At 40.9% G+C, this 26948-nt stretch overlaps 1 protein-coding gene across 3 annotated transcripts in view; it reads left to right on the top strand.

The window, feature by feature from the left end:
* Positions 1–991: 991 nt before the first annotated feature.
* The window catches only part of A1CF (APOBEC1 complementation factor), a 102428-nt gene continuing 76471 nt past the window's right edge, over positions 992–26948 (top strand). For 2 of the 3 annotated variants that reach the window (XM_043983145.1, XM_043983144.1), the window contains exon 1: positions 992–1085. The gene's annotated coding sequence lies outside the window, so the exon portion shown is untranslated. The remainder of the gene's footprint in view (positions 1086–26948) is intronic. The other variant, XM_043983146.1, reaches the window with a different exon arrangement.

Here is a 26948-nt window from a genome sequence, read left to right as displayed (position 1 = left end):
TAAATAGTATTGGAAGCAGACCATTATCACAGGCCCAACTACCGCCCACTACCGCCCAGATATAACATTGATTTTTTAAAACTCAAGGACATTTCTTTCTTTCTTTCTTTTTGGAGGGGAGACAGAGCAATGAGGGTTAAGTGGCTTGCCCAGGGTCAGTTGGCTAGTAAGTGTCAGGTGCCTGAGGCCAGATTTGAATTCAGGTCCCCTTGAATCCAGGGGCAGTGCTTTATCCACTGCACCACCTAGCTGCCCCCAAGAACATTTCTAATAAATGTTACCATAAAAAATTTTAATTTCTGGGGCAGCTAGGTGGCACAGTGGATAGAGCACCGGCCCTGGAGTCAGGAGGACCTGAGTTCAAATCCGGCCTCAGATACTTAACACTTACTAGCTGTGTGACCCTAGGCAAGTCACTTAACCCCAATTGCCTGACCAAAAAAAAAATTTTAATTTTCAACCCATATTTTCTTCCTTCCTTCCTCCCTTCTTCCTTCCTTCCTTTCTTCCTCTCCTTTCTTCCACACATGGAATGAATGGCTTTCCAAACAAGGAGACCTAGTAGAAGAGATCAAACACACGTGATAGTTGTGTGACATTAGGCAATACTGAGCTCCCAGCCTCAGTTTCCCCCTCTGTAAAATAAGGGGTCAGACTAGATGGCATCAAAAATGCCTTTCACCTCTAAATCTATGGTCTTATATTAGTTTGTATTCATTCCTCAAAGCAATGATTGATTCCCAATAAGAAATCTAGGGTTCCCCGTGTCAGGAAAGGTGGACTTCAAAATGATATCATTTGGGATGATTCGTTTTTCAAACAAAATTCAGCGGCCTCTATAAACAATTGTGGCTTCATAGCTTCTGTCTGACTCTAGTGACCTGGAGAGCCGGTCAAAGGGCTGCCGGGCCAGGGGAGATAGGCTGAGTTAACGTTTAACTTCCTGAGATTCTAAACCAAACTCTGAGGCACTGAACCTTTGGAGTTTGATATGATGAAGAGGGAATAAGCAGAGCGACACGTTGCTGCCAATTCTCCATAACCAAGGACCGAGTTTCCGGGTGGGGATCACTGGAAGGCTTTAGGTATGGTCCCTGGGCTTTGCTTTTTGCCATTTGAATTATTTGAATTTGTGCAGTGGGTGAGCAGTGGGCACTGGGTGAGGCCATCTCCGAGCCTCATTTGGATTACAAAGGGCTGTGAACCAGATGATCACTGAGCCCTGCTTCTCCCTAATGGGAAAGGAGGTACTGGACACATCATGTCGCTGGGTAATAGGATGGCGGACCCTTTATCTGCAAATGTGGAGCGCATTTCTGAGAAGGGATAAAAGGGTTGGCTTGGCACTCTGGGGCTGGGTCACTTATAGCGGTGGGCAGTGGGCAGGGCTGCAGACCTGCTCTCTTAGAAATATCCAATAAGTGAGGATTCAAGAGACCCAACTTTGGGTCCCCACTTCCCAAGCTCTGCCTCCCACTTCCAACCCAGTATTGGTTCCTCAATGCTTCCCTCCTGGAGTATCCTTATTGACTTCACTAAAACAACAGAGCCCAGTGCATAAGGAGTTTAATTAGTGCTCAGTGGTTAACAGAGATCGTGCTGGACTTGTAGTCAGGGAAATCTGGGTTCGAATCCTGCCTCTGACACTTCTTAATGGTGTAGTCCCTGGCAAATAATTTCTTCATACCTCTGAGCTCCAGCTTGTCCACCTGAAAAATGGGGATGTTAAAAACGATTGTACTTCCTTTATAAGCTTATTAAGAGGCTCAAATGAGCTAATGTATAGAGACACATAAAAAACCCTATGTGCAAGCTACTCTATGTAAATGGCTGTTGTTGTTATATGCCTTATAAATTACTCCTTGGGGTAAGGAGACAAAAATTTTGTGAGGTAATTATTATTACCCCATTTTATAGATGAGAATTCTGAGGTGTAGAGAAGTTCAGTGACTTGCCGAGAGTCACACAACTAATATTTGACAAAACCCCAAACTGAATGAATCCAGTTCTCTGGGTGCCAAGTCAATTGTACCATGCTGAGTAATTATTATTAGCAGTAATCATTATTATTTGATTATTAGCATTATCATAAAGATGCTGCCAAAATCTCCCTCTGCCCAAGTGAATGGATTTCCTTAAGTGGAGCACCTTTACTCGTGTCAGATAAATGAATGAATAAGTGGTGGACTAAATAGTGGAGTGTGCTAAGAGAAAGTGTGCTTTGGACTTGTTCAAGCTTTGGTGGATCAGGCTAATCATTAGATGGTCATCCTCCAGAGTGACCTGGCCAGCATTGTCATCCCAGAAAGCTTTCTCATAATATTTTCCCTTCCCCTTTGTTCACTTGCAAAAGAAAGGATAAATGCATCAACCTCCTTGATGAAAGCCAGGTTATACTTCTTGAAATTGGCATTATTAGCATGAAGAATCTGAGCCGTCTGCTTGGGAATATTCTTTCAGGAAGCTCCCAATTTGAGTCTCTCCTTTGAACTGGTTTTCAGGCCCGTTGATTATTCATAAAGTTTATTTCATTCTGGTCTAACAGGAAGTAAGTTTTCTAGCATGGGTTCATCAAGCCCAGGAGGATCCACCAAACATGTTGAAGACCTTTCTCTTCAAAGCTGATTTATATTTTTATGGGTATAACTAAAGCTCTCTGGTGGTCTACTTGATGAATACATCTCAGCCATCTGTAAATTCCTTAAGAGTAGGAATTGTTTGTCTTTGTATGTGTATCCCTAAATACTCCCTCATAGTAGAGATTTAATAAATCTTTGATTGATTGATAATGGTCATAAGTACTTCTCCAAGAACCCAGGCCTTCCCCTTGTCAAAAATGTGAGACAAACGTGCAGGTTGTTGTTGTTGTTGTTGTTGTTGTTGTTGTTCAGTTGTTTCAGTTATGTCTGACTCTTTGTGACCCCATTTGGTTTTTTCATGGCAAAGGAACTGGAGTGCTTTGCCATTTCCTTCTCCAGTTCATTTTACAAATGAGGAACTGAGGCAAATAGGGTTAAGTGACTTGCCTGGGGCCACACAGCTAGTAAGTGTCTGAGATCAGATTTGAACTTGGGTGTTCCTACTCTCACCCTAGTGCTCTCTCCACTATGCCACTTAGCTGCAAACCTCAGATCTCTTTTATGGGACTACAATTTCTGGAGAGACATTGATAATGCCTTTATACTACCAATGAGATTCCTTCCCCTTCTCATTATCGAACAAGATGAGGAAGAAGGGATCTGGTAAAGAGATATAACAAATAGGAACATTTTGCTCCTAGCAAGGTGAACTTTTCATGGGTCAGTGTGGCCTAAAGGACAGAAGGCTGGCCTGGGAGTCAGGAAGAACTGAGTTCAAACCTGGCTTCTAACAAAAACTATCTGCTTCGCTTTTGGTTTTGTATTTCCAATGTCAAACACAGTGCCTGGTACACAGAGAGTACTTAATAATTGCTTGACTGATTGCCCAGTTGGCTGTGAATAGGTCAATCGCTCAGTGCCTAAACCAACTCTCTAAGGCTGGGAGTCAGAGAAAAGGTTCTGATCTGCAGCACTGGAAGGAGAATATAGCCCAATATAATCTCCCGAGTTCCCAATGTGGATGAAACCACAGGTTTAGAGCCATTCCACTCTCTCTGTCCCTCAATCCTTCTGACCTCCCAAGAGGATCTTCTTTGTTTGGGGGGAATTTTTTCTGCTTCTTTTATTTGGTTTTGATTTCATTTGAATACATTATTTACATACTTAAAATAGTCATGTATATGTGTGTGTGTGTGTGTACATATATGTGTGTGTAGGTATTATCTCCCCCATTATAATGTAAGGTTCTGGAAGGTACACCTGTGTCACTCTGATCTTTGCATCCATGGCACTTAGTAGAGGGTCTGATACATAGTAAGATCTTAATAAATGTTTGTTGATTGATTGATAGATCAAATGATCTAATACATGTACAATGTTTTGTAAATTGAATGAATTTTCTAAACGTTAGCTATATTGACATAGTGACTCGACTTCTAAAAACTATCTGTATACAAGAAAAAATCATTTTCAACGTGACAAGCATATACCTATATACATAGACACGCATGCACGTATATATCATTCAACACAAAAAGACTTTCCCATCCAAGTCTCATGCTGAAATTGCACAAGCTGAAGTTGCCTCGACACATGGAGAAGTGGGTTAATTCAATCTGGGGTTTTTCATGTGCTAGCTTGTGATTTGGGGGAAAAATCATCGAACCTCCCTAAAGCTCAGTTTCCTTCTCTGTAAAAGAGAGTGATAAAGTTTGCCTCAGAAAACTGTCTTAACCTTGCCTCGAGGGGTATAAGAAGGAAAGTATTTGGCAAAGCAAAGGGTACTGCAGGAATATCACCTGTTGTCCTATTCAGCACCTCTGAAGCAGTTTTGTCAGTGTTTGCACTCCTTTCACTAATGCAGATTACTTCCCATCTATAGTTAAGTGGGGGGGGGCTTACCTAGGTGGTACAGTGCATAAAGCACCAGCCCTGGATCCAGGAGGATCTGAGTTCAAATCCAGCCTCAAACACTTGATTTTACTAGTTGTGTGACCCTGGACAAGTCACTTAACCCACATTGCCCCACAAAAAAAAAAGAAATATAGTTGAGTAGGATGTCTTCATGAATCAGTTCAGCTCAGGGAATTCATATTATATTTCAAAACTTCAAGGGGTTCCTCCTTCCCTTGGTGAACATTGTAAACTATCTATGTCTCCTTAATATATCTATATTTTCTGATATAATTCTTAGCCATGTTTTCCCTCTGATCGTCCAAAGAAGATCCCTCTAGAACTTCTCACATCCCATAGGGTCCAGAATACTATTCAGGTTGTTCTTCCATAATCATTCTCTCTTTCTACATGACTGGACTACTTCATTTTCTGGTGCATTATTTCCTCTCATGCTATTGGGCAGCCAGCTCCTTATTAACAGGAATACCTTCATTTTTTGTCTTCATACCCTAAGCACACAATAAAGTACCAAACACATAGTAGGTACTTAATAAATGCTTGTTTAAGGAACAGAGTTAGATCATAATGATATAGATGTCAGACATGGACAATAAGTTGGGCCAGAATTAAATAGGAAGCCAAAAGTGTGTTGGATTGAATTTGAGAGCTTGACCAGTCCTTTCAGTCATCCCAACCTGACACTAAGACCCATCTTTTTTTTAAAAAATATTATACTGATAATATGGCACAGCTGCAAACCTTGCAACACCATAATCACCAAAGAATCAAAGTCAAGAGTGACCCATAGAGCAATGGAGGTCTCACATCATTGGCACTGGACATTTTCCATGTCTTTATCTGGTTCACTGCTTACCTCACCTAATATCTAGCATTTCACAAACATCCACATAAAATAATATAATTTGAAGAGAACTATTACAAAGGATTCCATAATTATTACCAAAGTTGTAATCATGTTACTTTTATGTGAGTATAAACACAATTCTAGATTTGGAAAGATTTTAGGAAAACTCTTTACAGTTAGCCAAAATATCCTTTGTCCTGGTATCCAAAAGAACCTCTTTTGGTGTGAGATGTTATTCCTACATCTGGATGATAAAAAAATGAACTTTTTCAAAATCTATGTAAATTGGGCAGCTAGGTGGTGCAGTGGATAAAGCACCGGCCCTGGATTCAGGAGGACCTGAGTTCAAATCCAGCCTCAGATGCTTGACACTTACTAGCTGTGTGACCCTGGGCAAGTCACTTAACCCTCATTGCCTCACCAAAAAAAAAGAAAAGAAAAAAAACCATGTTAATAAATTCAGATGAATAACATAGTGGCCTATAACAAGATTATAGCACTGATAGTGAAGCATGCTTCCCAACTGTAAACAAAGATGATGCACTCTAGATATGGAATAACACATACACTGTCAAGACATGGCAAATATATTGACTTTTTTAAGGTTAACTTAGTTTCTTTATTCCAAACATCCATTTAATAAATTGTCCTCTGAGGCAGAATGTATCAAACATCGTAAGGCATCTTGATACAATGAATAAAGAGTTAGCCTTAAAACCAGGGCACCAGGTTCCAGTACACCTCTGACATATACTGGCTGTATACTACTTAACATCTCTGTATTCTAGGGTACTCTCTCAGACTAGAATTTGCATAGAAAGTACTGACCTACACTGGTGGAGAAAATCAACTCACCTGGGAGGTGTTTTGTTGTTTTTGTTTTTGTTTTGGTGTGTGTGTGTGTGTGTGTGTGTGTGTGTGTGTGTGTGTGTGTGTGTGAGGTTTGGTTTGTTTTTTTTTTGGGGGGGAGGTTAGTACAAGGAAGTTTTCTGTTGAGGCAAGGAGAAGTGACAATTATGTGTGCTATTTATTTTATTATTTTTTTTGCAGCGCAATGAGGGCTAAGGGCCCATCCTTTATCTACTGCACCACCTAGCTGCCCCCTATGTGTGCTCTTTAAAGCATGAACAAAACATTTTCTTTTAGAAAAGGTAAAATCAAAAAGTTCTTGAACTCTGAAAGAGAGGGAAAGATGCAGTTGTTGTCCTTCCTGTGGATTAGCACTGTTGCCCAGTGGTTTGCTTTGCCTTTTGTGCTTCTGAGTAACTCCATCAGCTCAAACAAGGCAATATTGATCAGCGAATGATAAACACCATTTGTTATCTTATTCACGGAAACAGTAACCAGGTTCCTCTAAAGAGCAGCTCTAACAGTCACAATTCTTTCCAGGGAAAGCAAGTAGAAAGGAGGATCTCACTTTCCCTTCTCTATCTTAAATCAAACTCTCATCTTCTCCTTAAGAGATGCTTTTATTCCACTATCAACTCTTCTTTCATGATGCCAAATAGGAAGGGAAAGTGGTTAATCCAGGCAGGGACCTCACCTCCACAGGGTTTCTTGATCCCAGTAGTAATCATGTAAGTGAAATTCTCTTAAAGTAGGCTCTCAGGGGCAGCTAGGTGGTACAGTGGATAAAGCACCAGCCCTAGATTCAGAAGGACCTGAGTTCAAATCCAGACTCAGACACTTGACACTTACTAGCTGTGTGACCCTGGGCAAGTCACTTAACCTTCATTGCCCTGCCCAAAAAAAAAAAGGAAAAAAAGAAAAAGCTAGGTTATCTTCGGGACTTTGGATAATTGTATTCTGTGAATGGGAGCCACACAGCTCAGAATTTTGTTGAATTCCAAAATGGGTGAATGCTATTGTTATCCAAGATTTTCCTTGTAATTTGGGATGACATGAGAAATGATAGGATTTTCAATATTCTGTCCATCCATTCCCCTAATTTGATCTAATGTTCCAAAATATGCAAAGCTATTGTTATCAAATCAAGATCAATTTGGAGCTCAAAGAGACCTTAGAGATGACCTAATCCAACACTGATAATTTATAGATGAGGAAATCCTGAGTGAGGAAGTGCCTTCTCCAACGTCATAATCAGGGATTCAAACCCATGGGTTTCAATTTTTTAAAAAATATCATTTTGTAGATTTTGGAGGGTTTTTCCATTTTATCAGACCCACCACAAACTAATTTGAAACACCATTTAGCATCTTTAGTTTTTACTATACCATAAGTCAGTGTGTTTCAATGGACAGAAGACCAGTCTTCCCATCAGAAATCCAGGTCTAAAACTGTTCACCCATTCATTTTGCAAGTATTTATTTAGTGCTGTTACGTGGCAGGGATTTGCCAAATGCTAGAAAGAACGCCAAAAGCTGCATGATACCTGCCCCTAAGCATCTCACCTTCTTTTGGGAGAGGAAAAGCTATAGATTTATAATCATTTGTGTAGAGGATCACTAGAAATTGGGCAATCTGGTAAGACTTCATGTAGATGGTGCCTGAATTGAGCATGTAGGAAACAGAGGCTGTTAAGAGCCAGAGGTGAAGAAGGGAAGCATCACAGGTTTGGGAACAGCCTTGGGAAAGCTTGGAGAGAGGAGATAGAACACTAAGTACAGGCCATGGGAAGTTGGCCAGTTTGTCTGGAAGGTAAAGGAGAATAGAGTAACAGCTAATATACTTGCAACCTTTGAAGGAGTTGAAATGCCAGAGGCTTCTGTTCTTTATCCTTGAGGCAAAAAAAAAAAAAAAACCTAGAGTTTTTTGAGCAGGGAAGTGACACGTCCAGAGCTTTCTTTATAAATATTCTTTTGGAAGGTTTGGGAAGGATGGATTGAAGGGGGAGAAAATCAAACATCATTAGGCTATTGCAACATTTTAGAGGAGAAGTGACGAGATCATAAACCAGGACACTGACCATGTAAGTGAGGAGAAAGGGGTGGATTCAGGAGAGGTTGTGGAGATGGAATTGGTAAGACTTGGATATTGATTGACTATTGGGAAGCAAAAAAGAGTGAAGGGTCTAGTTGTCTCTGAGGTTGTGAACCCGGGAGACTAAAAAGATGGTGGTACCCTCATTGGAAACTCCTTATCCATCTGTCCCACCTCTGTATACTGAAGGGCTAATTCATTCATTTAATAAGCATATATTTACCCCCAACTATGTTCCAGATACTTTCCTAAATACTGAGGATCCAAAGCCAAAAAAGATAAGAAAAGGAAGGTAGTAAGAGGGATGAGTTAAGGGGGGAAGATGGTATGTTCTGCTTTGGACATATTGAAATGTTTATGGGATATATAGTTAGAAAGCTCCAATAAGTAATAAGTGATTCAGGATCAGAACTGAAGAGAGACAAGAGCTGGATATAAAGATATCTGAGTCATCAGTTTTGCGATGATCCCTGAACTCTTAGGAAGAAATGAAATGAGAGAAAGGGAGGGAGGGAAGGGGAGAAATAGAGGGGACAAAGGGAAGGAGAAAAGGGAAAGGAGAGAGGAGAAAGATAGGAGGAAGGAAGGAAGAAGAGTGAGGGAAGAAGAGAGGAGGAGAAGGGAAGAGAGAGGAAGGGAGGAAGAAATGGGGAGAGAATGGGGGAAAGAAGGATAGAGAGGGGGAGGAGGAGAGGGAGAGGGAAGAGGAGGGGGAAGAGAGCAGTAAAGGAGGGGAGAGATAAAGGAGGAAGAAAAATGGAAGGATGAAGAAGGGAGAGAGTAGAGAGCTTTAGGTAAAACCCACAATTTAGGGTGGGGGATCATCCAACAAAGGAAACTGAGATGGAATGGTCAGATACATAGGTGAAAAGTAGTCTCATGAAAATCGATGTAGGTGAGGATTCAGAAGAGTATGGAAAAAATGTCAAGTAATATAGATTCGTCAAGAAGGATAAGAACTAAGAAAATCCTATCATATTTGGTGATTGGGAGATCAGTGGTCATTTTGGAGAGCAATTTCAGTCAAAGGATAGAGGTAGAAACCAGGAAAGTCTATTTGGAGTCTATTCGGACCTCAGTCTCTTCATCTGCAAAATGGGAGAAGGTATTGGCTTGAGCGATCTAGTTTTAACTGTCTTGAATGTGTTTTTTTCATATCTGTCAGACATGAAAGTATTTTCCTATTCTTATACTTGTTCAGGAAAAAATTAATAAGGCATCTAGTAAATGTTACTTAAGTGTGGATGCTAATTATTGTTTTGGTCATGCAAGTCAACATCCCCAATTAAACAAACTCCTGCTTTACTCCCAGTAATAGGATTAGAGCATCTGATACCACTAAGTAAGAAATAAGTATCAGGAAGGTTGTTCATAGTGTTCTACCCTTTGCAGTGACTGTGGCAAATTTGCCATCACCAAGAGAGAACCCTGCTGGAATTTTGTACAATAACAGCATTTGCTGGGGTCTTAATCTTTCCAACTTGAAAAAAACAAAAGCAAGTATATTTTGAGGAACACTGGTGGGTTTTGAAGAGTGTAGTCTGGGATATGGAAACCAAAGTGCTAAACATTCAGATCCTGTGGCAAGTCAGCCCAGAAACTTCTCAGTACAGCTGATCAGAGGGTGTGGGGCCAGACAGCTAAGCTAGAAGGCTCATACCTTACCGACATACTTTCTGAGAGGCTTGCCAGACATTCCTGGATGGAGGAGATATCCATGTGCTATTCCCCAAGGGTTCCCTTTGGCATTTGTTCCCCATAATGAATGAATAACAAGACAAAGATGTGTTAACTATGGTAGCTACACATATCTTTCTGATTCAATTCAATTCAATATTTCTCCTTTCACCTTATTTTCCAACACTTAGCATTCATTCATTCAATAAGGATTTATTTAAAACTCACTATGTACAAACTGAGTAACTGCCTAAGTGGAGAGAATTTCAGCCTCTAAGTCAGGAAGTCCTGAGTTCAAGTCTCACCTCTAATGCCTGCTGACTGTGAGACCCAAGGCAAATCACTTAGTTGCCCTAGGCAAATTACTTAGGCTCTTAGTTTTCAGAGAGGGCATTGGTCTGCATTGGTAAAGGGAACCAAAAGCTTTTCCAAATATTGTATTTTGCATTTGGAAAAGTAAAAAGATGAATAAGACAATCCCCCCACCCTTGGGGAGTTTACAGTCTATTGAGGGTCCATTACACATATAGGAAAATGCATATGATACCAAAGATGTACAGGATAGAAGAGAAAAAAGAGCCCAAGATGGCTGTAAAGCATTATGCGGAATTGGAAGAAGGAAGTAGACTGACTGGAAGGCTTCCTGGAGAAGGAGCCATTTAAGATGGATCTTGAAGATTGGGGAGGTTTTATAAAGGATGAGATCCTTTAAGCATCCTGTGTATGGGGAACGGCATTAGCAAAGAGCAAGGCTGAACAAATGCAAGGAATAGTGAGTACTTCAGTGTTAGTGAAAACATAATGCAAATGAACTGCCATATTCTTAGGTAAGACTGCCCGGAAAGGCAAAGTGCTGTGAGATTTTAGAATGTCTTCTAGATCAGGCTCAGGAGTTCAGACTTTATTCAGTGGTTAGCAAAGAGCCACTGAAGGGGTTTTGAGCTGAGAAGTAAGCTGCTTGATTGCGTCAATGACAAAGCTGAACCTCCAGTGGTTGCAAGATGTCTTGGGAGGTCGAGAACAATAAGAACATAAGCAAAGATCAGACTGTAACAGTTAATCTTGGAGAGGAGGGCAAGCAACTCAAATCATATTTTAGAATTAATGATGTAAAAATAATGTACAAACTAATAATGGCAAATTTAGTTGCTTGAGGAGGGGATTCATTATTATAGTGACTCATAAATGGATATTATTATTATTAAAGTAGCTTCCTAATTTAACTGATTATTCTTGCTAACCAAGAGCTATAATAGAGAGGGTGCTGGTCTTGCAGTTAGAAAGATATAAATTCTAATTCTATCTCTGAAAGCCAAACTTATGTAACCATGAGCAAGGAGATTCACCCCTCAAGACTGTGGGCAACTCTTTAAGATTGGAAATTGCATAAGTTACCAATCCGCATCTTAGAGTTCACCACACTGATGAAATTATATGGTCCTCCTGTTTCCACCACACACCTCTTTTTCCCATCAAACCTTGGTAATGCTTTGATATCCTGGAATGGATAAAAGCATTGACTGCAAAAAACTGTAGTAGAGATTTGACTTCCCCAATATGCCCATTTTCTATGCATAAAAATTAGGATTTTTATGGTTACCAAAATTAAATTGGAGTAGGAGAATTTGATAAAATGGGGTCATTCATCTTTGCTCTTGTATTCAATTAGTTGAAAGACATTCTGCCCCAGTTTTTGTAAACTTAATTGTATGTAGCATCCATAGAGGTGCCCAACAAATATGGACTGATTGACATAGAACAGTGGAAACTGACAGAGCTAAGGAAAGGTTGGAGAAGGAAGCTTGGAAGCCAGGTCCAACCCAGTTCCTTAAGGAGGTTGCAAGTGTATTTAACAGAATCATTGGACCGGAGTTGGAAGAGACCCTAGAAGGCATCTGGATCAACCTGTGACCGTTATTTGAATATCTACAGGTTCACAGAATCTCACAGTTGGAAGGGACCTCAGAGACCATCTAGTCTACCTGATACCTGCCTCAGCATCTACTTTCATTATCCTCAACAACTGGTCATTGGCCTTTGATTTAAGTCCTCAGTGATGAAAAAATCACTCCCTTTGAATGCAACTAGTTCCACTTTGGAGCAACTCTCATTATTTGGAAGTTTTTCCTGATATCAATCCTAAATTTGCCTCCTTGAAATATCCAGTAATCAATAAACATTTGTTAATGACCTACTTTGTGCCAGGCACTGTGCTAACCACTGGGAATACAATGAATAAAAAGACAGTTTCTGTGTTCAAGGCACTTAAAATTGAAAGGGAGAGATAACACACAAAGGTGGGCAGGGAAGTGAGAGGTGGGTGGGGGGGGTGGGGGCTGGTATGGGGACACCTTGTTCTGTGGAGCTAAAACCAGACAGAGAAGCAGATACAAAATGGAGCGGTCTCAGAGTTCAGATTCTGCCATCTATAAAGGATGGCATTGGGAGGAGTTTGGTACCTGTCCTCAAGCCTTCCAATCAAAGGGAGAAGAGGCTGAGGGAGGTGACGTCAATCAAGGCTACAGTTAGTAGCATGGTAGTGAGTTGAATAATGATGAGCTTATCTTGGGAGGGGCATCTTGTTCCTTGGCATTGAAACAAGGCAGAGCAACAGATACAAAGAAAGGGCAATTTCTACCCAATCATCCTGGCTCTGCTCTCTGTGGCCAAACTAAAGAAGCCCAATCCCTCCTTCACTAACTATCACTTTGAATACTTGGAGACAACTATCATGTGCTTCCTTAGTCTTCTCTTCTTCAGATTAAGCATCCCCAGCTCCCTTAACTGACCCTCATAAGGCAGGAAGAGAAGGCTCTTCATTGGGCTTTGACATTTAAGTTGGTCCTAAGACCAGAGGAGTGAAAAAAAAGTGGAGAGTGAGTGAATTCCAATCATTGTCTTCTGAGTAATAAGAAGTACTTTGAAGATAACCTCTAATTACTCTTCAGAAGAAGCCTCACAGGGAGCTAGAAGTGAATGTTTTCAGCCAATGTTTTTGTCTTCTCCAAACAACATTCTGGATTTCTCCAGCCTGTTCCTCCGTTCATGACATGTTTATAAATGTGTTTCTCTTTCATCAGAGGCCTTTCTCCCCAGAAGACATGAATATATTGGTCATTCTGACAACATAATGTCTCTCTGTGTACATGAAATGAGAGATAAAAAGCCATCCTGTTGATTATGTAGAAGGAAACATGTGCCATGATATGATTAGCCATAGGGACAGGGAACAAAATTTTAATGGGACTTCAGACTTGTGTCACTGAACTTGCTAAACCCTGAGGAAAGAAAGCCTCCCAGGGAGGGCAAAGGTCTTCCTGTCAACCCCCCCCCCCCTCCAAGCTTATTTCCTTGAATAGCCAGGGTCCTGCCCAGAGTCTGAGAATCAGTATTTCATGGTTGGTGGGGCCCAGTCGGGCCATAAAAATCCCACCTGTACACAAAAACTCCCCTTGACTATATTCCCAGTGAGTCTGCATCCAGCCTTTTGCTCAACACCCTCCAGTGAGCAGGAATCTATTGCCTCCAGGAGCCCAGGCCACTTTGAGGTGACTCTAAGCATTAGGAATTCTGCCCTCATCTCAAATCCATTTTCTTCTTTGTAGTTTTCCTTTCATTCCTTGTAGTTCTACCCTCTGGGATCAAGCAGAAAGAGGCAAATCCCTGTGAGATGAGAATCAAACATTGAAGATAGTTCTCAGGTTCTAGAAAAGTCTTCTAGTCTCCAGGCCAAATCTACCCAGTTCCTTCAACTGGCTATCATATGGTGGAATCCTGCTTTTGATGCCATATGGTCTATCAATGACTTTCCAAAAAATGTATTGCCCAGAACCAAACACAATGTCCTAGATGTGGCTCACCAGAGCAGAGTAAACTGGAGCTCTCCTCTCCCTAGTCTTGGACACCATGCTACTCTTAACACAGCCTAAGATCGTAACTAACATCATTAGCTTTTTTTTTTTTTGGTGAGGCAATTGGGGTTAAGTGACTTGCCCAGGGTCACACAGCTAGTAAGTGTCAAGTGTCTGAGGCTGGATTTGAACTCAGGTACTCCTGAATCCAGGGCCAGTGCTCTATCCACTGCGCCACCTAGCTGCCCCATTTTTTTTTGGTGACATCATTAGCTTTTTAAGGCTACATCATACCTTTGGATAGAGTGGGCAGAGACCTGCCTTAATAGCCACGAAGACCTGGGTTCAAGTCCCAGCTTTGAGACCTACTGACTGTATGATGCAGGGAAAGTCCTTTAGCTTCTCAGTGCCCCAGGTAAGTCTTTAAGACTCTAGGCTTCAGGGGAGCGACTGACCTGCATTGGGAAAGGGAGCTTCTCTGTGCAGAAGTTTCCGATATCCATAAAATCCCAAGTTCATTCTCTGTCCCTATCATTCTATTGTTTGGTATGGAATTGGCCATTTACTAAATCCCCCAGATCTTTTTTCAGAAATATTTCCACTTAGCCATGACTTACTGATCTGGTCAGATGTAGCCATTGGTCAAGGGACCTAAATTCAGAGCAGAACAGTGACTCTATTTAAGTGAAAGGAAATTGTCATCTCTCTGCAGAAAATCTACTTTTCCCACAGTGGAAGGGACAATCAGACAGATTGCCTGATTTCTGTGATGTAGATATGTCTGCAAAGCCAGTCCTACTTGGAGGTGTGATGTGAGGCAAGTTCAAAGGTCTACTTGGACCCCTACTACATTGACCAAAATCCCCTCCCCATTACAGTTGCTGTATTTGACTAAAGCATTGTATCTCCAGAAGGTCCCGTTAAAATGCAAATACTTTGGTAATGCATTAAACCATTATCATCCATTAATAGCTCAGCATAACTCAGTTCACTGTAGGATCACAGACATGGTACTGTGCTTGCATATAGCAGCCATGTCCTTCTTTTTTTGTTCTAATTTATAATCAGAATGTCAATATTGATATACTTCAGTTACTCCAGGAATATATTGAATAAATGGTTGTTGGGAAAAGATACTACTGTGAGAGTACCAACTGCTAAAAATGCTTACAGGTAGTCTAAAAACCCTATGAAGCTAAGCCCCCTCTTCCATTTTTTCCAAGATTCAATCACTTCACTGCAGAAGCAACAAGGGACCATCTAGAACACAAGACCTTTTTGTATTTTCCTTTGTTTCACGGATTGTCACCACCAAAGAATCTATTTCCACCTTACCATGCTCATGATGATGAGCCTTTCCAAACTTGTTTAAGCTGGTCCTTGGACAGAAGATATATCTTGCTGTTGGGACTCTCCTTAACACCTTTACAGCTTGGTAGCACCTTCTCAGACTTGGCCTCCACTGTCCTGGTCTTCAAGAACTCAGGGTCTCTGCCACAACATTCAGAGGCATCAGATGAGGAGTTTGTAGAAGGGTAATATTATCCTTACTATTACTCTTGTTCCGATTTTCCTGGAACATCTTCTCTCCTGGGAAGCCTGGTTTCCTATATGGATCAGGCTTTTTCATTATGAAAAAAGGAGCAGAGCTAAGTGTGCAAAACTAGAAGAACTTCCTTCCCACATAATGAGGAGCACACATCCCATAAAAAGCTCCCCAGTAACTTGAAAAAATGACAAATGTGATTAATACACCAATGATCTACACTAATTGATGAGGAGTGAAGGAAGCAGACCCAGGAAAACAATATTCACAATGACAACAATATAAATTTAAATCAAACACCAAAAATAAGAATGGAATGAAAAAGCATAAAGGACAATCAAAGCTTAAAAGAGAGATATGAGAATATGCCCTTTTTGGAGATTAGAAATCTACTGTGTAGTACATAGCACATATTTTCAGACCTTTTCAATTCATTGATTAGTTGTACTTATTTTTTTTTCCTTTTTCTTTTTCTTTTTGCGTTTAAAACTATTATTTGTTATATGGGACAGCTCTTTATAAGGGAGTGGTGAAGGAAAATGGGAGAATTATGATGATGTAAAAAAGAAAATAATAAATAAAAACATTTAAAACAAATAAAAATAATATAGCTCTTCACCATGTTCCTGGTACCCACAGACATGAATGTCATAATGTGTGACTTCAGAAGATATAAGATATTTCTCAGGGAAAGGGGGGGAGAAAGAGCACTATGAATTTATAATGACCAAACTTGAACCCAAAGAAATACAAGGAAGCACTTTCATCTATTTGGACTCTGTTTGTGCAGCCCTGCAGATATTGACATACTTTCAGTATGTTGATGAGTTTTACTGAATTCTTTATTCCTCTTTGTTCTTTGATGTAAAAGGATGGCTTTCTGAGAGGAGAAAAGGAGGGGAAGAAAACACTAGAAAGTAAACAATATAAAAATTAAAAATCATTAAAATACATTTTAAATGTACCTGGGAGTTAGCTACTTCTGTATGGACCAATACAAAGGTTTTCCCATTCTTGAACAGCAAAGTGGAGTCTGCTTTTCTTTTGGAGTGGAATTCATAGCACATCAACTGGACTGCCTTGTACAGAAGAAGGCACAAGAAAAGACAGTTGGAAGAGATTCAACAGAACCTACTGAGCTGTAAAAATTTGAGGGAGGTATCATTTGCATATCCCTTGCTGATACAATGGCCTAAAAGAAACCTAAAGTTTTAAAGTTCAACATGAACAAGTGTATCAAAACTGCTGAGGAAGCAAAAAAAGGTTAAACAAACACACACACACACACACACACACACACACACATATATATACTTCTTCTGCTAATATGCCTACTGTCAGCACTGAAATAAAAATCAGTGAAGGTTGGAAAAAACTTCAGGAGCTCAAATTAGAGAATGCTAAATTGTCAACTATTTGGATTATCAGATAGAATTTTATGTAATTATTTTTAAAGTAAATTCCTTTCCAAAATGCCAAGTTTAATGAGTTCCATCTCCATGGAGGTCTTCAAGAAGAGACTGAATGATGGCTTCCCAGTTATGCTTTTGAGATACACTCAGAGGACTCAACTCCAAAAAAATATGATTCTACAATTCCATAAATTTCCATTAGATTATCAAGGTGATATTGCCAAGAACATTGCCAAGATTTTCTAAGATCCCCAATGATTGTGTCATTTATTTATGAATATATATATATTTATTTATGTAGATATACATATCTGTGTATACACACGCAAATTATCTATCCATCCATCCATCTATCATCTATCATCTATCTATCTATCTATGTATCCATCTATCTCTTGCCACTGGACCTAGATGATGCCAGAGGAGGGAGTGAAGCTGGTGACTTTGCACAGCCCTTCCTCACTTAAATACAATTCACTGCAAGTCATGACATCCCCTCCCCAATGTCATGGTCCTCTTAGAGAACAAAGGACAAACAACAACAGGTCTTTCTCCTTGCCACACTGAACTACATGCACAAGTGATCTCATTCCATCCCATGGATGGAAGATTGACCCCTCTATCATGCCTACTTTCTCACTAATCTCCAATTACTCCAGGTCAACTAACTTCTTCCCTACTGCCTACAAACATACTCATGACTCCCCTGTCCTCAAAAAATCTTCACTGGATACATCCATCTCTACTATCTACTGTCTTATATCTCTACTCCCTCTCGTGGCTAAACTCTCCAAAGCCTCTTAGTTGTCAAATTAATGGCCTTTTCTCAGTATTCATCCTTCTTGATCTTTCTGTAGACTCTGGCACTATCACCCTTTTTACTCTATTATCTCTAAGTTTTCATGACACTGCTGTCTCCTACTTCTCCTCCTCCTTGTTTGTTCCTTCACTTATCCTTTGCTGAGTCTTTGTCCAGGTCAAGCCCCCAATTATTGGTGTCCTTCAAGGCTCTGTCCTGAGCCCTCTTCTCTTCTCCTTCTAGATATTACTTATTGAGCTCACCAGCTCTGATGTGTTCAATTATTGTCTCTATTCATATGACTCTCAGATTTACTTAACAAGGCCTAGTCTTTCTCTGGACTTCTAGTCTTGCATTTCCAACTACCTATTAGACATCTTGGACTGGATGTCCTATAGACATCTTAAACTCAGCATCTCCAAAATTAATCTTCTTGTCTTTCTCCCCAAAATGCTTCCTCTTTCCTACTTCCCTATTACTGTTGAGGGTACCACTATATTCCCATTCACCCATGCTCACAACCTATATGTCATCTCTGATTCCTCACTCTCTTTGACCCTCTCCATGTCCAATTAGTAATCAAGTCCTCTCTATTTTTGTGACATCTCTCCATATTCCCTTTCTCTCCCACCTGGACTATCGCAGTAGCCTGCTGGTTGGTCTTCCTCCCCAAAATTTCTCCCCACTCCAAGCTATCCTACACTCATCTGTCAAACTGATCTGTCTAAACTGTTCATCTGACCAAATCATTTCCCTATTCAATAAACTCCAATAGTCTTAGGATCAGATAGAAAGCCCCTCTTCAGCATTTAAGGCTCTTCACAAGGGGGCAGCTAGGTGGCACAGTGGATAAAGCACCCATGCTAGATTCAGAAGGACCTGAGTTCAAATCTGGCCTCAGACACTTGACACTTAATAGCTATGTGATCCTGGGCAAGTCATTTAACCCTCATTGCCCCCACACACATGCAAAAAGAGCTCTTCACAAGCTGGCCCCTTCCCACTTTTCCATTATTCTTCCACCTTCGGCTCCTGCCCATACTCTACAACATAGTTCTCTTGCTTTTCCTCACAAAAGACATTCCATATTCTGACTCCAAGCATTTTCCTGGGCCATAGTCCATGCCTGGAAATCATTCTCCATGTCTCTGCCTCCTGGCTTCCATACCTCCTTTAAATCTCAGCTAAAATCCAACATGTAGCCAGAAACTTTTCCTATTCCTCCTAAATTTTAGGGTCTTCCTTCCGAGAATCTAATATATCTTGTTTATTATCTTGTTTATACGTGGTTATTAGTATATAATATCCCCCAATAGATGGTAAGGGTAGCTAGGAGGAGCAGTGGATAGAACACTGTGTCTGGAGTCAAGAAGACTCATCTTCCTGAGTTCAAATCTTGTCATAGACACTTACTAGCTGTGTCACTTAACTGGGCAAATCACTTAACCCCGATCGCCTCAGTTTCCTCATCTAAAAAATGAGATGGAGAAGGAAATGGCAAACCATTCTAATATCTTGACCAAGAAAACTCCAAATGGGGTCAGGAAGAGTTGGATATGACTGAAACATCTAAACAACAACAACAACAGACCATGAAATCCTCGAGAGCAAGGACTATCTTTTGCCTTTCTTTATATTCCCTACACTTAGCACAGGGTGTTGCACATAGTAGGCACTCTAAAAATGCTAGTTTATCAACTGGCTGACCTGAGGAAAGAGTAGAGAATATCATCTATCTCTATCCCTACTTTGTCTGTAGGTGGGAGGGGGGGCGAGTTGTTGATTTGTTTTGGACACGTTTAAAGCAAAATGCTCTCACATTAGAGCCAGCCTAGTTCTTTCTATTATGCTATCTTTTTTTGGCAGGGCAATGAGGGTTAAGTGACTTGCCCAGGGTCGCACAGCTAGTAAATGTCAAGTGTCTGAGGCTGGATTTGAACTCAAGTCCTCCTGAATCCAGGGCCAGTGCTTTATCCAATGTGCCACCTAGCTGCCCCTCTATTATGCTATCTTTAGAGGTTTAAAAGAACTTTGAAACATAAGGCAAAGATACTGTCAAGGGGTTTCAAGGTCATGTCAGATAAGATTTAAAGGAAAGGGATACCTAGCCTACCAAAGAGAAGATTTGGGAGAAATGAGAGATTTTTTTCAAGCATTTGAAGAGTGATTGTGTGGAGGAGAGATCAGCTTGGTTCTGCTTGGACTCGGAAAGGAGAGCTAGGAGCAATGGGGAAATGGCTAAGAAGTTAATTTAATCTTTTTGATGTAAAGAAAAATGTCTTCACAATTCAAGGGCTATCCCAAAGTGGAGTGGGCTATTTCAAGTGGTAGTGATTTCTCCCTTATAAGAAGGCATCGATCGAGCAAACACCAGATGCCTAGCTGTGGGAGAGGGGATTCTTATTGAGGTGAACACACAGGGCATGCCCCTCATGCCTCTTGTTGGTCCATAAGTGATCCTGTGCTTCTCAAATGGCCTAGGTCCCTAGATCCAGAAGCTCATTGTGACAGTGTTAGGATAGGAATTACCATCTACCAGACCCAGGGGGAAGATAACCAATAAGAAAGAGGGATAGCAAGTGGGAGGGGGAATCCTGCCCATAGGCTGTGGACTTCTGGGGCACAGCTCCAGTTATTCTGGCTAATGTGGAAAAGCATGTGTGTGCTTGGTGAGAGCATTAAGAAAGATAGCCCAGAGAACTCTAGATATGCCCAAAATAATGTTTTTAAGATACAGACATAATTGGAAATGAGAAAAGTAAATGAGTCCATGAGGAAATGATTGAAATACAATCTTGATAACTCATGAAATGGCTCTACGTTTTGTTACAAAAGAATGGGTCCCGGGGCTGCAGACAACACATTGTCCAAGAACAAGCTGAGACATTTGCATCAAATGTGGCAGTGCTATCTGGGAACTAGCAGCTAATAGATTTCACACATATATCCTTTCCTGTGTCATCAGTCTAGCATTCCCTAACCCATTCTAGCTCTCCTCCCATAAAGGTCCCTGGAGTGCAGAAGGGTGGGAAGACTGAGGAAGGATAGGCTATTTGTGTTACCATTTCATTTTTTCATCTGTTCTGGAGTTCCTGGGAATACTTTGAATGGCATGCCCTTTGGTGGGGAGTGGGGCGGTGGGCAGGTAGCAAAGGTTGTTCTTGTACCAAGGTGCTTTTGGCTTATTTTGTGTCTGTGCAAAAGTTGAGGACCTTGTTATGCAATCTAAGAAAACCTGAGAAAAAGCTGGAACAAAGGTTTGTTTCGTTTTCGAAATTTCCTGGACTGATTTACTGGCAACAGAGAGAGAAACCAACCTCACTGGGGTCAGGGCCCCAAGACTAAGTCCAGACCATGTGAGCTCAGAATTGCTGGGAGGTTCTGGTCCTTACCTTGAAATTGATTTGTACTTCTTCTGTATGGGATTTTTTTTATATTTAATTTTCTATGTACATATAGGGTTTTTTTGAGTCAATGGCAATTTCCTTAGGGACAGGGACTTTATTTTGTTTTTACAAATGCCTATGCCCCCCATACTGAACCCTCATCCTACCATACAGAATGTATTTAACAAATGGTTGTTGGATTGATATGATAGGATTGGGTTGGGTTGGATTGGCTTACATAAAATGGGTGGGATGGGCCTGGACTGGATAGAATGAGATAGGTTTGGATTGAAGGACAATTTTGACACAAATTCCCTCCAAGTTGGGTGCACAGTTGCTAGTCTTAACCACAGACACCAGGCAATATTTTCAATTGGACCAGCCTTTCATGTGTTTCTAGGTTTTCTTGTGAAAATATTACAGTCCTTCATGGTAGCTACACAGAGTAACCTTTGATTGATTTCAGTCTATTTGATTCAATTAAAAATACTTATTAAGTGCCTCCTATATAAAAGGTACTGTTGTAAGCATTAGAGATACAAAGACAGAAAAGAAAATAGCCCCACCTGTAAATTTTTCCTTCTCTAGGCTAAGCATCCCCATTAACTTCAATCAATCTTTATACACATGAAGCTGAGACTCTTTGGCATTCTCTTTGACCTAGTTTTCTAAGAACATAAATTATACTAGCAGGATACAACATATACACAGAGAAGTAAACATAATATGTAGGCCAAATAATTCAAAGTCATTTCAAAATATCAAGAACACTAACCACACAGGATCTGGAAAGGTCTTGAGTAGAAGGTAATGACTGAACTGCTCTTTGAAGGAAGCTTGAGATTCTAAGAGGGTGAAGTCAGGAAAAAGTGTGTTCCAGACATGGCTGTGAAAAGGCATACAAGTGGGAAATGGGTTGTCTTATATAGGGAATAACTTGTATATCAGCTGGACTGGAATGCAGAGTGCTTGAAGGGCTACGATAGGAAATAAGGCTTAGAAATATAAGGGGGGAGCCATATTGTTGGGAACCTTAAATGTTAGGCTGAGGGAATTGTATTTTATCCTAGTGGCATTACCACTCAGTGCAAGATAAGTATACAGAGCTCTACAAGCTCTCCATCTAGTTACATGCTATAATCTAGACATTAGATATTCTTCATCCAATTGGCATTTCCTGTGTAGATGGTTAAAAAATTTCTTTTAAGTGCCAGGAGACTTGAAGCAATATCATTTACAAACAGGAGCAACTGGAGATCTTCACCCTCTATGGAGAATCCCTTGAAGGTGCATCTCCCCCCTGATGGTGGTAAAGTCCTTTGGATTTGCCTGCTACTGAGGTTCAGAGAGTCCTCCAGCAAATTTATCTCTGTTACTTTATCCTTCATAGAATACTGAAGGTTTGATATATACATAGAAGGCTCCTTATTGACAGAGATCCTTTAAGGCATGATTTTGCTTTATCAAATAAAATCCTTCTTTATAATTGACAGTCAATTCAATGGGATCTTGTATTCTCTACATCTTTCAGCCTCCTTGACCTCTCTGCAGCCTTTGACACCACTGATCACTCTCTCCTCCTTAATACTCTCTTCTCTCTAAGTTTCGAGGGCACCCTCTGTCATGTTTTTCCTCTTCCCTCTCTGACTGCTCCTTCTTTATCACCTTTGTGCATTCTCCTCCAAATTATGTCGTCTAAATGTAGGTGTTTCTTAACATTCTGTCCTGGGCGCTCTTCTCTTCTCCCTCTAGACTACCTTACTTGGTGATCTCATCAGCTCCCATAGATTTAATTACCATCTCTATACTAAAGATTCCAAAATCTACCCTTCCTGCTCCAATCCCTCCACTGACTTCCAATCTTGCATCTCCAACTGCCTTTCAGACATTTTGACCTAAATGTCCTGTAGGTATCATAGGCTCAATGTCACATTGACCTCCTGGCTGTCCCATGAACAAGACACTTTGCATCACTGACATAAACAGCCACATGAGACCACAAATCCATTCATGTATTTAGGCATTCCAAATTCATTAGATTTCTAGGAATGTTTCCAAAGGGTGGTCAATGGTTTACAAAGTAATTGGGAAGCCCCTTAAAGAGTGTCCAGTGGTCAGAGCTGAGTAATTTTCCACCCACCATGCTGATTTCCCATGTCAATTGAGTAGAAAATTGAGGTAGGGGGAGTTTGGGGATGAATGGATTAGCCAGGGCAGTCCCCCAGAACATAGTATCTTCTCTGAAGACAAAGAAAGATTCATCATCTGGAAACTGGCAACTAAATCCTGAGCATGTCCATTTCATAGTCCAATTCTGCCTGGCAGAACCTAATGGAAGATGAAGGCACTTTTCCATATGTAAATCTTGGTTTCAAGCTGATTCCTAGATATTCAAAGGTCACATCATGCGTCTTCAAAGGGTATTTTCTACTAAATGAGCCTCTAAGTGGCTTTTTTTTAGTGAGGCAATTGGGGTTAAGTGACTTGCCCAGGGTCACACAGCTAGTAAGTGTTAAGTGTCTGAGGCCAGATTTGAACTCAGGTACTCCTGACTCCAGGGCCGGTGCTCTATCCACTATGCCACCTAGATGCCACCTCTAAGTGGCTTTTGAAGAAGAAGAATGGTTCAAGAACCAATGTTGTATCTGCTTCATCTGATTCCACCATCAACACAAATAATGTTTCAATTAGGCCAGCGATTATGCAACTGAATTTGGATCCTAGATGAAAGCCAGTTGACTTTGGCCTCTGACCATTGGAAAGTCCTGCACTTATTTTTAATTTCTAGTTGATTCCATTTGAAAAGCCAACACAATGAGCAACTAAGACTATGTTTTACATTTGAGTAAGATCTACAAGGAAATGCTTGTATCAAAAATATTCACAGTGCCATGCTTGGTACTCATAAGTCAAGAGATCACATTTATTCCTCAATTTATAAATCAATTTTTAAATGTCCCAGGAATCCTTACATCCTCCTTGATTATACCCCAGCAGTTATTATCTGTGGCAAAGGATACAGTCTTATAATATGGTCTTACATAAAATACAATGCAATATTTTGTCATACTGAGCTTGAAATCCATTTCTATCCCAGCTGCTAAATCGCGGGTAAAATGAGTGGTCACATATTGATGTATCTAAACAGTTTTTAATGTAGATGAGCAAAGCTAGACCACCGCAAAAAGTGACGCTCCAGACAAGAGTCAGACATTGTTCCAAAGGAGTTCCCATAAGCCTTGTTAGTGGCATGGAATTTCAGATACCTGGAGCTGCAGTCTTGTCAAGAAAGGGTGCACAAGTTACCCAGAAAGTCAAGGAGTAAATGGCTACTTGCAACTCTGCCTCTGTTTGCTCTTAGATGGCACAGAACTCCTGGTCACTCCATTCAGATAATTCAACAATCATTTCCTGAGCCCCACAGAATGCAACTGCCACTGGGTAAGGCACTGGGCACACAAGCAAAAAAATTGAAATCAGACCACACTCTCAAGAAACTACAATTCTAAGGAAACTGGTGCTTTTGAAAGAGTAAGTTTAACCATTGACTTGAAGCTCTAGCTTCAGCTCTTGGATGAAGAGAACATGTTACTGACAACTTTCATGCCTTTTTGTTGAGGCAGCCGATATCATAGAAAGAGCCCTAGATTTAGAGTCAGAGGACCAGGGTTCAAAGCCTGGATCTATGTGGCCCTGAAAAAGCTACTTCCACTCTGTCTGTGCCACCTCATCTGTAAGATAACAGGGTCGGACCAGACCAGGACTTCTGAAATTTTTTCCACTCATGATCCTTTTTTGCCTGAGAAATTCTTATGTAACCCAAGGTATATCGGTATATAAAATAGGTAGACATACCCTTTGACTGTTGCCCAAATTTTCACAGCCCCCACATTCAGTTACATGACCCCATGAGGGGTGGCCACCCACAGTTTAAGAAGCTTTAGGGGCAGCTAGGTGGCGCAGCGAATAGAGCACCGGCCCTGGAGTCAGGAGGACCTGAGTTCAAATCCAGCCTCAGACACTTAACACTTACTAGCTGTGTGACCCTGGTCAAGTCACTTAACCCCAATTGCCTCACCAAAAAAAAAAAAAAGAAGCTTTAGATTAGAGGACCTCTCAAAGTCCTTCCAAATCCCAATGCTGCAGTAGCCTCCACTCTCCTCTCTCTCTCTCTCTCTCTCTCTTTCTCTCTCTCTCTCTCTCTCTCTCTCTCTCTCTCTCTCTCTCTCTCTCTCTGTCTCTCATATAATTAATGATAACTAATCTCTATGGAATACATTATTCCCTTTGATCCTGAAAATATCCCTGAGAAGTCCTTCTTATCCCTGAGAGGCATTATTATTAACATTTTACAGATGAAGAAACTGAGGCCAAAGAAATAAAGTGACTTGCGCACAGTCACACAGCTAGTAAGAGTCAAAAGAAAAATTCATAACTAGTTCTTTGCTAATGGCAAGTTCAAAATATTTTATGCTGTACACCATAGTATCATCTCTTCCCAGGGTTCCTGGATTTTATCCCTTTATCCTCTTCCATAGAGCCCAAACACCCCATAGGGTGTGAATTGACAGCCTGAGAGAGGAAGGACAAAAAGATTGAAGGAGGGAGCACAAGTACAGATATCCCATCCCCACAGCACAGGTGCATTCTTTCAACCCATAAGGATATTTAAGGGCTCACTGTGTGCCCAGTACTAGAGGAAATAGAGATGGGATATGTGAGAAGTACTAATAAGAGCAATAACTCCCATTTCTCTATGCTTTAAGGTTTACAAAATGCTTTCCTCGGGGCAGCTAGATGGCGCAGTGGATAGAGCACTGGTCCTGGAGTCAGGAGTACCTGAGTTCAGATCCGGCCTCAGACACTTAACACTTACTAGCTGTGTGACCCTGGGCAAGTCACTTAACCCCAATTGCCTCACCAAAAAAAAAAAAAATGCTTTCCTCGCAATCATTTTCCAGGTGAGTGGAATGAAAGCTCGCTGAAGGCAGGAATTATTTGATTTTTGTCTTTATATCCATGCCAGCTAATATAGTGGCTGGAAGTGATTGTGTAGTGGCTAGAGAGCTAGCCTTAGAGCCGGGAAGAATGGGGTTCTAGGTCTGCTTCTGATGTGATGCTGGATAAGTCACCTAACCTCCCATTTTCCAGGAAGCTTTCTAAGATGATAAATTCTAGAAAGGGTCCTGACCCGAATTGGTAGAGGGAATTTCCTCACCTGGAAGTTCCCTATGCCAATGAAATCACAGGTCTAGTCTATCCCTGTCCCCAGCAGCCAGCACATAGTAGGCATTTAATAAATACTTATTGATTGATTGATGAGAAAACCAAGACCTTCTCAGTCACAGGACTGGGCAACTCCCCTACCCTCAAGAAGTTCACACTCTAAGTGAGGAGACAACCAGTGGCATATGGTAAAAAGAAAACTGGATCTGGAGGCAGCACCTGGGCTTCCCATCTTCCCAGGGCTGAGAGGAACTTTAAAGGCATTTCAGTCCAATGGGCACCTACCCAAGAGCCACCTCTCCAATATCCCTTCAACCAATGGCAAGATTTAATGGAAGGATGGCCAGACAAAAAGATTCAAAATAATTAGACCTCCTAAATTCAATAAAAACTACCCACTTTCCTTGTGGGTCATAGGCTTTCAACCTTGAAGAAAATGAAGTGATTATCTAGCCAAACTCACTCATTTAACAAATAAGCAAACTGAGGCCCTAATATGGGAAATGATTTGCCTAAGGTCACCCAAGCAGTAAAAAGCAGTCCTAATTCAAACTTGGGTGCTCTCACTACAGCTCTTCTTTCTTCAGTGTCATGGGGTTGTCATGGGGAATGCATTTTTAAACTGTAAAGTGCCCTGTACCTGTGAACTAGCTGAAAATTGGACCAATGATTGCTGTCTTCCCCTCACTCCAGAGGTTAGCATTCTAACAGTGCAACATATTTTTCATGGAAATTTTTTCCTGCATTGGTTAACCTTTATGCCTTTTATCA

Source organism: Dromiciops gliroides, chromosome 2, assembly GCF_019393635.1.
Source record: "Dromiciops gliroides isolate mDroGli1 chromosome 2, mDroGli1.pri, whole genome shotgun sequence".
Classification (NCBI taxonomy): Eukaryota; Metazoa; Chordata; class Mammalia; order Microbiotheria; family Microbiotheriidae; genus Dromiciops; species Dromiciops gliroides.
The sequence above is the reverse complement of the archived record's forward strand: the minus strand, read 5'-3'. Positions and strand labels throughout refer to the sequence as shown.